Consider the following 15235-nt stretch of genomic DNA (forward strand, 5'->3'; position numbering starts at 1 on the left):
CAGCAACATCATCAGTTGCAGTCATCGCGGATGACACACAAGTCACAGCCACTCCCATAGTGGCAGTACCAGCCCCAGCAATGTTGGGCTTGGGCTGTCAATAGACCATCATAGACGACCATGTGCACATGGCTCTGGCCAGTCCCAGCAGGGACATGGGTCCAGTCGACATCCCTCTGCCTCTGATGATAGTACCCAGTCTGGCTTAGTACCTGATACAGTCCGTGGCACCCCTGCCAGGCACAGGTACTGTGTCCGTGGCCAGAGATGGTGATCTGTACAGCCTGGCAGGTACAGTCTGTGGCTGTCCCACAACCTCCTGTATATGGCAGCCACATGGTGGAACTGTGTGCATGCAGATGCATACACATAAACCAAACACCTAGGGCTAACACATACACACACACATTACATCAACATTGACCCATGCTGTACTGTTGTCTCTCACCCACACACACACACACACACACACACACACACACACACACACACACACACACACACACACATACATGTCGATTGGATGGGTCATTGTCAGGCTGTGGCAAACCAACAACACACCCTGTGCATATGATGAAACTGCACCACCTTCTGTCATCTGTAACATTGATGCAGGAACAGGCTAACATGGTGCTGATGCACAGGGTGACTTTATAGCAGTGTAGCAATGTTAGCATGTTGTCAACAGTAAAGTGTAATGATATCCTTGTAGGTATATCTGAGCAGGCATGATGCATTAAAGCTATGATTATCAGTGTAGTATCATTTACACCAGTGTTAATTCCAAAAATGTATTGTCCGCCCATGTGCCACTTGGCTGATGTGTGTAGTTTTGGCAGCATGTGTTGGTGAGTGGACAGTACGTGTGTGATGTGTGCAGTACAGATTTGCAGGTGTGCATTTGTGAACATGATGATGGTGCACTGTCTGCATGTATGTGCATAGTGGACACATGGGAAGGGTGACATGCTCTGTATTACACAGTGTTAACACTTCATAGTTTCTATTGGTGGCCAGTATGCGTTTTACTACACATATGTTTTAACTTGGGTACACATGTGTGTATGACATGGTTTGACACTATGCTGTGGGTGATACTGTTACTATCTGTCATTGGTTTGCATTCTGGTAGTATACACAACCTCAACAGTCTGACTATAACCAACCATTAGATGATGTCTTGACAACTGACACACAGATGTAGGAAACTCAGTAGCATTTGGATCCTTCAGGTACTATACTATACCAGTAACCAGTGGTACTGACCACCACCCATTCCTGGGACCACTCCTGTTTGGCATATAGCCCTCTTAGGTACAAGCAAATCCACTAGGGATATGTCCGTCCACATCTGGAAATGCATACAGTGGCCTACAATGCATTCTCTGGATGAGACACTTATCCTCCACAAGGGTATCATACAGACAGATACCTGTTGTCCAACCCATGCTGTATAGCTATAAGCCAACTATAGCATAGTCATCCACATTTACTAAACATAGTATCCCAACAGTACCACATAGGTAGTAGCCCCCAACATGTAGAACGGGTACCAATGTGTACATACAGCCAGGTGTTATGTCATCTGTCCTTTGGGATTCACATTTCCAAAGGTATTCTGAAGTCCCTTGGTGTATCACATAAGCAATACGAGGTCTGTATGCATATCCACAAAGTTGTTGTATACCTAAAGAATGTCCATTATTGACAGACTTTGTTGTGTTTGAACATGTCTGAAATATACCCCAGGCATGAACCCTCACTCACACTATTCTATAGAAACTGTCATGGGTGTGTGTGACACAGATGACCTAGGCCACAAATCACTACAGTGGCTGGCCTTGTCACAAACATACATATGTGACCTAAGGTCTGAGAAGCAGCAGCACAATCTGTCAAAGTTAACAGATGTATTCATGTAGAAAGCAGGCTTCACACCTATGAACTAATTGAGGTCACATGTACATATATGTATTTGCCACACAGATACCTGAACTGTACAATGCACATACTGTTGTTATACTGATATGTCATACAGTAGTAAAAGCAAAACCCACAACACATTGACCAACAGTGTCACACACACACACACACTCAGCAATTGCAGGATTCAAACACCAACCTAACTATGTTATGATACTAGAGAGATATGCATTAATATGACGCGCTATAAGCTTTACTGGGAGGTTTCATTTCCACTGCTATATTTGTAGGATGCTGACATCATCAGACTTGCCAAAGAGGAATATACCACTTTTAAGGTGTTTTCCTTGTCTCCAAATAGGGAACTCTTCTCAAAGGAAATCACACAGAAACATACACCCCCCACACACACTCAGCAATTGCAGGATTCAAACCCCTACCTAACTATGTTATGATACTAGAAAAATACGCATTAACATGACTCACTATAAGCTTTATTGGGAGTTTGCATTTCCACTGCTATATTTGAGGGATACTGACATCATCAGACTTGCCAAAGAGGAATATACAACTTTTAAGGTGTTTTCCTAGTCTCCAAAAAGGGCACTTCTCTCAAAGGAAATCACACACAAACATACAGCCCCCCACACACACTCAGCAATTGCAGGATTCAAACCCCTACCTATGTTATGATACTAGAGAGATATGCATTAACACAACGCACTATATGCCTTACTAGGAGTTTTAATTTCCACTGCTATATTTGTGGGATGCTGACATCATCAGACTTGCCAAAAAGGAATATACCACTTTTAAGGTGTTTTCCTAGTCTCCAAAAAGGGCACTACTCTCAAAGGAAATTACACACAAACATACACCCCCCCCACACACACACACTCAGCAATTGCAGGATTTAAACCCCTACTTAACTATGTTATGATACTAGAGAAATACGCATTAACACAACACGCTATATGCTTTACTTGGTGTTTTCATTTCTCCTGCTATATTTGTAAGATGCTGACATCATCGGACTAGACATGGTAATGTTTGTGCACTTTGTTTTATGCAATCCCAGGACTGAGCCATGGGGGACAGCAGGTGTTACCAGCTTGAACAGGACTCCACAATTCTTACCTTGTGTGATTTATCTGTGGCCCAGTTGTCAATCCATTAGATGACAATACATATTTATGCACAAGTTGTTGATTTTGTGGATACGACATGTGTCTGGGATGTTGGAAAAGGGCTATTCAATGTCTATGTGGGATGTGTGTAGCTTATTTCATTGATGTGTGTCCTGCGTGGCTGCCTTGCAAACAGTTTAGCAGGTTTGGGGACCATGATCTGCCCATGACCAAACAAAAGTTGGTAGGGTTGTGTTTGTAGGCTTCCAATAGCTCTGTTTATGACTTCAATCATGACGGACTCCATGGCCTTGCAGATCAGACTTCATAGGCTTATAAGACTATAGTTCCCATGGTCTGTTGTGCACCAACACTTGTGGAGTGTGCCATATGTTGCTGTAACCCGTTCAACAGTTTCATATCCTGTAGAGAGGGTGAGGCTCAACAGACTGTTCAGGTGCAGGGTCTGTTTGTTCTGCAGTTCACTTATGACACATATAGGGAAACAATGTAATCCAATTGATGCCATCTTTTCAGCTTTGGAAGGAGCTGTTTACCCATTCTACATGTGATATCTCCTGGTATAATGATAGGGCCTTTTGTCAGTGGGAGGTGGGTATGTATGTATGGGCCTGTCTGACAGGATGTTGGCATTGTCAGTCATTTACAGGTGGCCCTGACTCAGAACATATATGAGTGTACATTGCTATTTATGACATAGCTGAAGGAAGTGTCATGGTTCTGTATGGACTCCTTCGCAGATAATCTTTTCATAACCTGGATTGGATAATGTTTGGACTGCACATTGTTTATTGATGACACTGATTTCAGGTTTTTTATCTTCTTTGCTTTCTATGAACAACCTAAGTATCTGTAGTACATATTTGATTATGACAGGGTTCCAATATATTATATATGTGTCTGTTGTCATATAACTGTGGGCACAAGGCAGGATTGGTGAATAGTGAGAGGTTCCTGAGTTAACACATGTGTGGCCCACTGCTGTACTCAGACATGGCCTAAGTGTGTGAGCATACCCAGTTTGGCCTTTCAGTATGTTGCTGTCTGAAGTCCACTACATTTGTTGACGTGTGTGAACATGCCCAATATTAACATTTATACTATATGTGTGTTGAAAATCAAGTTGTATTTTTACTGCAGGGCTCACCTTTGTGTCATAACTCTACAGGGATTATGCTGTGCCTGCAGGGTTTCCATGAGACACTTTGCATAGACTTATCAACATTTCTTCATACAGGCTGACCAGTGAAATACTGTCATGGTTTAGTGGTTCAGTACTGTGATTACAGTGCACAGTATCCTGGGTTCGAGGACTGTTACTGCTTTATATTTTCATACCGGGCAGACCAGACTGTTTAAGGACCAGCAAAGCAAATGTGAGCATGTTTACCTGCTTTTGCTCAACTATGCCCAACTTTGACCGAACTTGCCCAACAATGCTCAACGTTAACCAACATTGCTGAACGTTGCCCAATATTGCTCAACATTGCCCAAAGTTGTGCTAGTTAGTGTGTGCAATTTTGTTTACATATACTATATAGTGGTAATAACTGTTTAGCACTGCTTTATATTGCTTAAAACATGGCAATCATGCCTCAGGTGGTGCTGCAGGGCTGCCTATGTCGGATGGGCATAGTACACTCTCTATACATATTTGAAAACAGGTAGTGTCAAGTTAGGCATCACTTTTACTATTTGTGTGAATCAGAGAGAGGTATAATTTCCAGGGTTTCTACTGAGCCAGTGTATGTGCTATGCGTTGCCTCTTTGCCAAGGCCAAAGCATACTGGGCACACCTCCTTCTGCCTACTGAGGCAGGCTCAGGTTGTTCCTCCTCCGAGTCACGCTCTGCCTGTGATGGCCTTGGCAATGGTGGGGGGCTGTTTGGCCTGGCCCTATGGTGCTCCTGCTGCAGCTGTTTTCACAGAATCATATTATGTAACATAGCACATACCATGACAATTTGTGTACATGTAGTTGTTGAGTACTGCAAGGCTCCACCAGATGTGTCCAGGCACCAGAACCATGACTTGAGCAGCCCAAACACATGCTCAATTACATTTCATGTTTGTGCGTGTGCCTCATTATGGCATTCCTGTTCAGGTGTGTGTGTGCATTTCTGATGGGTGTCATCAGCCATGGCTCCAGTGCATATCCAGCATCCCCCACTAGGTGACCATGAGGGATGTCCCCATTGGTAAATGTCTGGTACAGCTGTGTCAGATGCCAGATATGGTAGCTTCCAGGGCAGTCAGCACACACATTCAGTATTATGCCCTGGGCATCACACACAACCTGGCAGTTGATGGAGGGGAAGCCCTTGTGGTTAAAGTAGGCCCTACCCTTCTCACCAGATAGTACTGTGATGCGTATGTGCATGCAGTCTATTGCACCCACTACCTCAGGGTATTCCGCTATTTGCTGGAAAAGACGCATATTGCTGGCCAATACCTCATGGGAATTGGGGAAATATACATGCTCACCGACATGTGCTGACATGGCATTCAGGAACTGGTGCAGTACCCTGGATGCTGATGCCTGTGAAATCCCCATCATATCACCAGTTCGTCTCTGGAAGGTACCTGTTGCTAGTATTCTTAGGTCAACACATACCTTGGTTTCCACTGGGATGGGTTCCCCTCTGTTGGTTCTGTGTGTGAGGCATGGCCTGCACAGCTCAACAATTTGCTGCATGAGGTCTTTTTCTACTCTATAGCGCTCCACTATCTCCAGCTCATGTAGCCCCTGGTAGGTTACCCTGGGCCTGTACACTCTTCTCCGTCTCCTCACTGTGGGTTGCTCAGCAGCATTCGCATTGTCACCACACTCAGCATGTTGCATATGTCACCTTATAACAGCAATGGCAGCCCCTAACATTTCTTTGTCTCAGTAAAGTTTTTTAAGTTTTCACTTCTCTTAGTTTACTGCAGTGTTGCAGTGTCTCTGAGGTAAACATAGTGGAAAGTTGTTTGCAGAGTTTTAAGTGCTGGGCTGGGCTGGGCTAGTGTACTGCCTGTGTACTTGCCTGATTCTGATTGTTTTCACCTGCTAGCTCTGCTAGTTCTCCTTGGTTAACTTCCTACTATTTGTTGTGCTTCCTTTTCCCTTTCTGTTTCCACAGGGGGCAGCACCGCGCAAACAAGCTCAAACATACGCACACCAGCTCACATGTGCGCACACATGCTTACACAGCCTAACACTTGCTGACTCCTGCTTGAAGGCACGCACACAGGTGCAAATGCGTTTACACAGATTTCAACAACCTTACACATGCTTACTCTGGCTTAAACGTGCACACACAGGCGCACACGTGCGCCCACAGTCTTACTCGGATTTACAGGCGTGCACCCATGTGCAAACACATTGCAGGAACTTCTACAAGAAACTTTAGTGTTATCCACGGCATACACCTTCAATTTCTTGGCTTTAGCTATGATACCTGTTGACACGCCTCTTCCAGTGATGAGTAACTGACAGCAAGCACATGCCACTCTGCTCCAATGAGCTTACATTCTTTCATACATACCCCCCTCATGATGTCACCTATCTTCTACTCTGATACTCCCCTTATCCTACTCTTACACTCCACAGACTTTGCTCATATGCCATGTAAAATTGGGATTCACTATCCTTACCCTCATTTGCATAGGATTGCCTACTAATGCTTCGTTACATCTCTTAGACTGAGCTACCCCCCTTAGCAACCTCTACTCAGTAGCCATGTTGTCTTCAGCCTGCCATTCACTTGCATGGCAGTTGAATATTTTGAATAAAATCCCTATTTCTGGCTTTTATTTATTTTTTCATGGTTTTTAGAGTGCAGCACTTTTGTGCGGCGCTGCACTACGCTTAAACTTCGGAGATCGAGATAAAAAAAATATATATATATTTTTTTATTTTGCAATGGGAAAAATTGCCAATGGCTGTATATTTGGCCATTGGCATGCTTCCTCAACTGGATGCATCCTTTATTTGGAGCTGTCACGGCTCCATTTTGCTATTTGCAGAACGGTACTCAGTTGACAATGGAGTACATTTCTGCAAATAACACTACTCTTACTTTGACAGGTTAGGGTTTCCTGGATTGCAAATGTACCTCATTTGCATAGATTTTGGCAGCAAATGAGGTAATTTGCATAACCTAACCCTGTCCGTGTAAGAGTCATTTTAGGAGCTCTCTTGCACGCCCCTGCCAGCTGTTCCTGGATCGCTCGGCAGACATGTTGGCTGCATGGAGTCTTACTCTACTCTTAGACTCCATGCAAGCCTTCGTGAATCTGGCCCATAGTCTCTAAAAGTATAGTAGGGTGCTGGATGTGTGGTGGAAACACACATAATGTACCCATCTCAGGAAAGAAAGTATAGAATGTGAGTGTGGATGTAGAAGAGACACACACACACACACACACACACACACACACACACACACACACACACACACACACACACACACACACACATGAAAGAAGAAGAAATAGGAAGGTCAGAAGGAGTGTTAGAGGGGCATCAGAATTTTTTTGGGTGGGAATTCTTTAGTAGAAGGATTGGTGAAATCTCCGAAAATGGAATAGGAGAAAAGAGTGTGCAAGAAACATAACAAAAAGCATGGCATAATACAGACAAAGGTAGGTAACATACAAAAAGGGCAGGCTATGGGATGCAGACAAAACACATTGGGAAGATAACACACAGGGCAGGGATACAGTCCAAGCATGGTCCACCATGGAAAATTGCATACTGTAATGCACCAATACACACAACATCATTGCTGTGATGTTGTCAGCTGTGTGACATCTGTACAAGTAGGATCAGGAATGATGTTATGCATATGACAGAGATAAATACCTGAGCAAAAAGGGCAATGAAGCACATATTCACATATAACAAGTCATGCCTTAGGCTGTCAGCACTGTAGGCACAAGTCAGTAATCAGGAGCAGATCCACAGAAACAAATTTAAGATCACAGAAGCAGAGGTCAGATTAGAACCTACAACCATGCATGCAAGAGGCAACCATCTGTCCATCAAGCCAAACACTAGTCTTGCATTATACAGGATAAATGGCTGTGTTACGGGCAAGTGATCATGATAAATGCATCATAGGTCAGGAGGCACTTCACAGTGTAGGTCTGCAAGACATGATAATCCTGCTACAGCAATGATACTGGACAGGTTTACCATGAAAATTTTCATTCATAGGTGAATACTAGGCTAACTGCCCTGAAGGGCCATTTCAAGCCTAGCCAATAATCCAGGCTCAGAAACAAACCCTGTACCTTGTGTCTGTGCCAAACCCAATATCTGTCATGCATGCAATATGCATACCATGCCTGTTTCTGATATGCTGCAATCATGTATTCAGCAATGGCATATAATGGTACATTCCTATGTATTAAGTCCATGGTGATGTTGGTTTACTTGGCCACAGCATTGTAGCACAACATGATGAACTTCACCATTTACAGTGGATATAAAAAGTGTACACACCCCTGTTAAAATGCCAGGATTTTGTGATATATAAAATGAGACCACAATAAATCATTTCAAAACTTTTCTCACCTTTAATGTGACCTATAACCTGTACAATTCAATTGAAAAAACAAACAAATTTGTTAGGGGTAAAATATAACAAATACAATATGTACAATAAGCTGGTTGCATAAGTGTGCACACCCTTAAACTAATACTTTGTTTACACACCTTTTGATTTAATTACAGCATTCAGTCTTCTTGGGTAGGAGTTTATCAGCATGGCACATCTTGACTTGGCAATATTTGCCCACTCGTCCTTGCAAAAGCGCTCCAAATCTGTCAGATTGTGAGCGCTTTCGTCTAATGACTAGACTTCATCAGATAAAAGCACTGGTACAAATTACAACTTTTATACATCAATTCAAATCAAGTTAATTACACTCAATCAACTTTTAAAGAAACATGTATATAACCCTAATACTGCCCTAAATAAATAAGACTTGTTTTGCTAATAAAACTTAATCATGTTTTTCTTGTTTTTCTTGTAAACATTTCTTACACAATAAAATATCTTATGATATTCCCTGGCTTGAATGAATACATTAGTATTAAAGCCATTTTGGTTGACAGAGCAGGGAAAGTATAAATTAATATTAATTTGAATTTTAATTTCAATAATTTTAACAATTGTATTAATTCCATTGTTATTTCTAGTTTTGGTTATATCTATTTAAAATAATATAAATATATAAATATACACGTAATTAGTTGTTTGCTATAAGCAATTTCATAAAGTCTACAATTTTATTGTCTATGTACAAAATATTGTTAAAGTTTATACAAAAGTTTTTTAAGTGGATTAATATTGTTCACTACATCTTTTATTGTAAAAGATTAATTAACTAATCTGGTACAGATGACCTTTTAAATAATTTTTCAATTTAAATGTTTGATTAAGACAATTAAGGGTCTTATAAATATAGGAGTGGTGCCATTTCTCATTTGTCTGATGAAGTCTATATTGGTAGACGAAAGCGCTTACCATTTATTGTTGGAATAAAGAATTTTTATATCATCCTTGGCGACTTGGAACTACAATCTTTTGGTTTTATAGTTAATTCAGGACTTTTGCTGTATCTTATGAAATAACCAGAAGAATTTATATTTGATATTATAATCAATTAATCAATTTTATGTATAAAATATGTATATGTAATATATATATATAAATATATGAATGTATAAATGTTTTAATCATAAATTTATGTACAAATATGTTTATATGTGTTTGTTTGGTTTAAACATGTCCTGCTTTTTTATACAATACAGGTTTTATACTAATATAGTCGTTTAAGCCAGGTGGGGTGTTTGATTTACACCTAAGCTGCCATAACAGTTCCTTGTGTAGCAAAACATTTTTTATATCACCCCCTCCCTTAGAAAAGTCCCTTTGAACTAGATCAATAATGCCAAATTTAAATCTTATAAATGTAAAAGGGCAAGTTACACTACGTTTGTACAAAGCACTAGTTTCTTTGTGAGTCCAGATGTCATATAAGTGTTCATAAATACGGTCCTTAAATGCCCTCTCAGTTTTACCTATGTAGTATGCACTACATGAAGTGCATAAGGCCATATAGACCAACATTTTAGACTTACAACTACCTTTAATAAATCTCACCACACTTTTCAGGCTGTTGTTTAGTGTAACACTTGCCTCACTGTATATATATGCACAAACACTACATGCTCCACAAGGATTAGTAGCCCTGTACTGAATAAATTCCTTGTTTCCTTTTTCAAAAGTTCTCTTAAAATTGTTTCCCACCTTGTATGTAAAAATAGGTTGCTCTCCCACTAACTTATGTATCTCCTTATCAATTTTCATTAAATTCCAGTTGTTTTTGATAATATCTAAAAATGACTCTGATAACGTGTTGTATTGAATTATACATGCTGCATTATATTTGTTCCTTTCCAGTTTAACAACTTGAGAGATCTGTAACAGTTGACCTAATAAAGCTTTATATTTAGTACCCCAATTTTTTGTAACTTCTCTTAGAATTTCAGTGACCATTTCTAAGGGATATTCTCTTTCAATAAAACATTTACCTAGGAAATTCATTTCCCTTTCTAGATCACAAATGTCAGAAGTCATCCTGGCTATCCTAACTGCTTGACCTTTGATCAAGCTTTTCTTTTGTGCTAACGGGTGATGACTACTGTAGTGTAAAAACTATTGCACCAAGTAGGTTTCCTGTAAATGTTTGATTTAAAACCTGTAGAGGTCTTAGAAATAGTAACATCCAAATAGTTAATACTATATTCATGGTATGAGTGTGTAAAAGAGAAAAAATGTGTACATGAATTTATATATTCCATAAAAAGATTAAGTTCTTCCTTAGATCCACCCCATAACACAAAAATATCATCCAGAAATCTCAAGTATAGTTTAATATGATTGTAAAAAACAGAAGGAAAGACAAATTTGTTCTCCCATTCTAATAATACTATGTTAGCGTATGTGGGAGCACAAGCGGCTCCCATTGCAATACCGCTAATCTGTTGGTAAAACTCACCTTGAAAGCGAATGTAGTTAGAATCCAATATTATCTCAACTAGTTCTAACACCAAAAGAATACTGTCCCTAGTTAGGGTAGAGTGTTTAAAAATACAGTCACTAAAGTATTCAAATCCTTCTTTTCTAGGAATACAAGTAAACAAATCCTTCATGTCAATAGTGAGGAAGATGCAATCCATACTCCACAAATCTTGGGTCATTTTGCTCAAAAATTCCCATGAATCCTTGATTAAATGGGGAGTTTTGTTGATAATCTCCTTAGTGTGTTTATCTACGTAAACAGCCAGTGGATGTGTTTTAGAGTTCTTTGCAGATACTATCGGTCTGAAAGGGGGTGCTTGTAGCGATTTATGCACCTTAGGTATTCCAAAAATGTTCGGAATACTTGGATGCAGTTGTTTTAAGAAATTATATGTCTTAGAATCTATTCTGTTTTCTAATAGGTATTCTTCAAGCAATGAATCTATTCTGCTATATGTTATATGTATCTGGTTAATGGAGACAGGGGTATATGTGACACTATCTAATAAAATGTTAGTAATAACGTTGTTGTAATCTTCTACGTTGTACATAATAACCCCCCCTCCCTTATCTGGTTTCATAATTCGTAGGGTAGATTGTGTCTGTAGTTGATGTAACAAACTACTTTCTTCCTTAGTAAGATTAGAATTAACTCTCTGCCATCCGTTTTTAACATATGTTGCATATAGTTCCTCAGTAACAACTTTTTCAAACAACAACAGGGTGGGATGTAGTGGAGGGTTGAATGTACTATGTCTCACCAACATGTCTTCCCCCATGTAGTTGTTAATGATAGTATCTTTACCCAAATTGAATGTAATATTGAGATTTAATTTTCTTAAATATAATTTCAAATCCACTAACATATTAGCTATGTCACCATACTGCGTTTTTACAAATTTGAATCCCTTAGAAAATAAATTGAAATGCAGTTTAGTCAAGTTATGGCTAGTGTAATTAAAAATTTTGAACCCTTTGTATTCATAAAGTATACCGTGATGGTCATTTAATTTAATTGGTAATTTAAGTGGTATGGGCCTCCTCAAAACTGATTACATGCATAGTTCTGCAGTTGTGGGATTGTATACATATCTGTTGACTTCATCAGATCCAAGCATAGTGAAATTTTCACAACATGAAGAGAGGACATCTAAGATGAAACAATACTAATTTCATGATCTTTAATTGTACTTGACTTAGGAATGGGGTCCCTTCTCATCATGGTATTAGAAACCCAAAAGACTAGGAGAAGTTAAACCAAGAACATATCAGAACTGGGTCCGAATGGAGAGAAAATGAAATCAGCAAGAAAAGGAGAGTAGTGTTGTTGGAACGGAAATTAACATCAAGTCTTCATGAGTACTTCAGTGTGTTAGACCCTGTTTTCACAAAATCTCACCAAGACAACACTGATATATAGAATGTATTTTATATAGCATATATTATGGAGAGAGGTAGGTTAAGTAATAAAAAGGACAACTCGGTGCACAAGTCCCGGGATAAAAAGTGTCCAGTCCTGGTGGGCACACTGGTACTGGTACTGGAAAAAATAGAAGTGTAGAATCCTCAAGACAGGGGAATATTCCTACAATGGGGTTAGGCCAGGCTGAGGGGGACGATGACCCTTAATTGTAGAAGGAAGTAGTAGTCCACAAAAAAAAAAAAACACAAAAATTGAAAGGCCAAAAAAGAACCATATAGATGAAAGAGTGGACTATTGAGGATAAAGAAGAAATTATGCTTTGTTAATTTTATGCGAGAAGCCCATCATTTCCAGATAGATGATATTCAAAAAGATTAAGAGGGAAATTAGAGGAAAGAAAAATTCTTGCACAAGAAAAACTATCAAAGCCTTCAAATAAAAATGTATGTTCTTTAGTACAACAGATCTATGAAAATCATTACATAGACAAAGTAACTTTGGGCCACTTAGAAAAAGAAGCGGCTGACGAATTGCAAAAATATAAAAAACAAATTTATACAAAGGAGAAAGCCAAACTAATCAATAGAAAAAGAACAGTTCCAACGATATTTCAAGAGAAATACAGGCAAAAGCACACAGACATGGAAAATTTCATGACACAAAAAATCAAAAATCAAAGGGAGAAAGTAGAACAGAAGATTAGTAAGGTCGAAGTAAACAGAAACTGAAGTTATGGAATACATGTGAAGTGAAGGATTTAGTGTAGAAAGTCTGACACTGGTCATGTCACAGTATGATGGAACAAAAATCCCGAAATTAATGCAAAACAGGTTGAACAAGATAAAGCTGATCACTTACCACATAATGATGGTCTGGAACCTTCAGTAGGAAATCAGTGCAAAAGTTCAGCTGCAGTTGCACATCAGGGGAAGGAGCAGGAAACAGTGGCAACTATGACGCAAGCAATGTTGTGGAGTGATGGGCCAATGGCTTCCCATATGCTAGAGCAACAGATGATGCAGGATGCAGCTGAACAAGATACGCCACAGGAAAACATTCTGGAACTTTCTGTAGAATGCCTGTAGAAAACAAAGGTCAAAGAATGTGCCCTCAGTATACAAGAAAATGATCTAAGGGAAGATGATCTAAGGGTACCCATGTCCCTTATGGAAAGAGGTAGCTTATAAATTCCTGGCCGTCCATGTCCTATTTGGGTACAGGAACTTATTTTTTGGGGAAAACTTGGTTAGGCTTAGCAAGGCTCCCTGGGCCATTAGCCTAGTAACAATCTATAAATCTATGAAATAGTGGCTTAATATATATTAAGGCTAATTTAAGAAAAAGATTACAGAAATAAATCAGTCCCAAAATGTTGAAGTCTGATAAAACAGATGAACACAGTAATCAAGACTAGTAACAGAAATTCATGTGATATAACAGAAGTAAATAGGATATATCACTGTGCAGCTAAACTAATAGACAAAGTCTTAACACAAATATAAAGAGTAATAAGGAAAAGAAAGGAAGAGATAAAATGCCATCATGGAAGCAATCAAATAGAGAAAACTATAAAGCAATTAAGACAATTAATTATGACAAATGTCATTGCTAGAAGAATATAGAAGAGGGAACAGATCAAGAAAAATACTTGGAAAGATAGATGTGATAAAAGCAAAGCCGTATCAGAACAGGCCATGATCTATCATACACTATTGCAAATAATAAACTAAAGATATCAGCACAGGCAGAAAAGAAACTGAAGATATGCAGATAAATATAAAGGAAAAGTAGAAAATAAGCAGTTCATGGATGATCTAAAAGGTTCATAGAGAACTGGGGAAAAAAGTAAAGGAATAGAAACACCACCAAAACTGAAGAAATAGATTTTGGAGAAATAGTCATGAAGGCACTATGCAACATAACAGAGATGCTGAATGAATACAGACATGAAAAGCAACAATAAGGAGTTCAAAGTGCAGGATATGAAATGGGATTAAGTAACAGCCAGAGAAAATGAAACAAAATTAAGAAAAGCTCCTAAAAGGAGCCCACTCCCCATAGTGCCTTTTTAGGCAATGTCATACTGAAAGTACTTCCAACATAGCAAATCAAAACCAAGAAAATCCAAATGCGTTACTGCTCAATGCTAGGAGTCTAAACAACAAAATACACTCCCTAGAAGCTCTCTTCACCCTAGAGAATGCTGACATCTGTGCAGTCACTGAGACATGGTTTAAAGCCATGGAGAGCACTCTGACAATGCAAGGTAATAATTCCTTCCACACATTTAGACCAGCTACTACCTAGACAGGGAATAAAGTTGGAGTTGTCTTGATTTGCATCAAAAATAAATATACCTCAAGGCTGGTCAAACAAGATGATGCACTTGAGCTGCTCCATGTTCAAATCACCATAGGCAAAATCTAATACCACTTCCTTGCAAGCTATAGGTCCCCCTGCATGACCCAGGAAACCCATGACATGTATTTAAATTTATTGGAAACATTCACCATCCTACTGAATACCATATTTATGGTCAATTTTAATTACCCTACAATTAACTGGGAATCATATATGACACCAAAAGTAAACACACAGAGATTCCTGAATTTTGTAATCACAAACACCCTGGACCAGATTATCAGTACAACAACAAGGGTGGAACCA

Source organism: Protopterus annectens, chromosome 4.part0 (assembly GCF_019279795.1).
Source record: "Protopterus annectens isolate FY-2018-M chromosome 4.part0, PAN1.0, whole genome shotgun sequence".
NCBI classification, from domain to species: Eukaryota; Metazoa; Chordata; order Ceratodontiformes; family Protopteridae; genus Protopterus; species Protopterus annectens.